Source organism: Mus pahari, unplaced genomic scaffold (assembly GCF_900095145.1).
Source record: "Mus pahari unplaced genomic scaffold, PAHARI_EIJ_v1.1 scaffold_7780_1, whole genome shotgun sequence".
NCBI lineage: Eukaryota > Metazoa > Chordata > Mammalia > Rodentia > Muridae > Mus > Mus pahari.
Window position 1 is genome coordinate 17,788 of NW_018392324.1, and position 2,735 is coordinate 20,522.

Genomic DNA, 2,735 nt, shown 5'->3' on the forward strand with positions numbered 1-2,735 from the left:
CTCAGCACTGCCTGATCACGCAGATGGATAGAGATACAGAGCAAGGGCTTTCAGAATCAAAGTGGACTGACATTTGTAAAGCGCTGACTCACATAAATAACAAGAAAAAGAGTATATAAGATAGCCATGATGCTGTGATGGGAAGAATCTATGCTTGTGCCTGGCCGTGAACCAGCACCAAGCACCAACACATTATTGACATAAAAGGATCCTGCAAAGATGCTTCCCCATGACTCCTGAACCTCAGAATGATACACACTGGTGTTGGGGGTTCAAACCTCAGTGTTGGGTGTCAGACTGGATTCCATGAACTCCTCTCCCCAAACACAAGTAAGCAAATAGACAAATGATAGCAAGACCTTCTCTCAAGCTGGATCTGAAAAATCCATAGATGGGCCTCCCTTTACCCCTGGAGCCCTGCAAACAGACTGATGCCATTTCATTCAGCAATTAAGTAAGATGCTATCACAAAATAAGAACACAAAAGCTGGCTGGCAAGATGGCTCAGCAGGACAAAGGCACTTGGCGCCAAGCTTGAAGACCTGAGTTTGATCCCTGAGACCCACATAGTAGAAGGAGAGACCTGACTCGCACAAGTTGTCCCTCACCTCCACACACATGCAAAAGCGTGTATACACACAGAGAGAAATATGTATTTACATTTTTAAGGAGACTATGAACACAAAGTCATAGAAGCTGGAATGGGAGAAATTAAAGTATCTCCACCATTCCTGGGGTGCAGAAGGGATCAGTGAAATGCACCTCTGGCCTCTGGCAACATCTGGCCACCTCCTGCTTCCAGTGAAGGGTAGGATGCTCAGGCCCCTCCAAATTTACTAACTCTTGAATTATAGGCTCCTTTCCACCAAAATGGCAGGCGCTCACTCATCAACAATGGTGCTTTCTACAACTGTGGCCAGGAAACAGCTGTTTGAGATGAATTGGAAAGTTCCAGAAGTAAGTCGCTCATACTTTGAGAATATGGGAGGAGTGTGATGATGTCAGTGACACTAGGCTGTGACTGAAGTTCATGGCTACCTCATGACCTTCATGGTTCTCAGCTTGGCTGTTGTAGGACCACAAAGCTTGGCTCAGCAACCTTTTTCCATTTACAATGGTCCAAAGCAAGGGAGCGGCAGCACTGGCCAATTGGAACTCACAGAGAAGAGCTAGAAATGCATCTGTTAGTGAAAGGGAGAAAGAAAAGACCTTATGTTCACTCTAATAAACTACTGAGGAATACACTGTTTTGGAAGAAGGAAAGATGCCAGGTATGGCAGCGCATGCCTTTGATCTCAGCACTCGGGAAGCAGAGGCATGTGGTTCTGAGTTAGAGGTCATCCTGGTCTGCAGATTAACTTCCAAAATTCCAGAGGGTCCAGAGTTACATTAAGAGAGAGAGGGGAGAGAGAGAGAGAGAGAGAGAGAGAGAGAGAGAGAGAGAGAGAGAGAGAGAGAGAGAGATCCTCAGTCCAAACTATGTTATACAAGGGACTTAAATGCAAAAGTAAAATATAAAAATATTAATATTATTGTTCTGCTCCAGAGAGTACAACATTAACTAAAAGACATTAAGGGAGGGGCTGGGCATGTGGATGGCAGGTGGAAGGCTCACCCAGCATATCCAAATTCTTGGGCAGCATCCCCTTAACCTAAGTGACCATGATTCTAGCAACTGGGAATTGGAGGCAGAAGGATCAGATGTTCAAGGTCATCCTCAATGGCATAGTTTAAGGCATCCTGAACAATAAAAAAAAAAAACAAATGACTCAGTGAACTTATCATAAAAGGTTGGTGAACCCTTGTAAAATCATCAATAAAAAGATTAACATATCTGGGGGCTCTAGAGATGGCTTAGTGGTTAAGAGCACTGTCTTCTCTTCCAGAAGTCCTGAGTTCAATCCCAGCAACCCTGCTGTGGCTCATAACTATTTATGGTGTGATCCAGTTCCCTCTTCTGGCATATAGGTGTACATGCATATAGAGTTCTCATATACATACATATATACATACATACATACATACATACATATTAAAAATAAACATAACTAACTAAAAGGTATCTTAAAATGATTCCCTGGACTGGTGAGATGGCTCAGAGGGTAAGAGCACCAACTGCTCTCCTGAATGTCATGGGTTCAAATCCCAGCAACCATATGGTGTCTCATAACCATCTGTAACGAGATCTGACACCTTTTTCTGGAGTGTCTGAAGACAGCTATGGTGTACTTACATATAATAAATGAATAAATAATTTAAAAGAAAAAAAGATTCCCTGCTGGCTCCGCAATTTTTGCCCTGGGGGCAGGAAGAGTTTGGAAATATCTACCACCCACCTTCTAAGGTCTCCATAACAAAGCAAAGTTTGAGTCCACCAAAGTTCCTCTAAAGAGATGAAGGATTTGTTGGGCTTAGTTAGAGAGCATGGGCAAGGACTGAAAAAGCAATGGAGGGTCTGCACCCATCATGGAAAGCACCTTTCTTCTCCTTCCCTGAGGGTCAACAGCCCAGTCAGGTGACCTTCTACAAGAAGGCACAGATGAGTGCCTAAGATTGTGGTTACATGGCTCAGCAGCTAGCCCTGTACAACACCAGCATCCTCCTTTCTCTGCTTACCGACCCACCATGAAGGGATGGAGGAGATGCTTATGAATCACGTGTCTGTGTAGAGGTTGGTACTGATCCCATGTAAAGAGCTGCTGTCACTCAAAAAGAGAGAAACAAAAATAGACTTT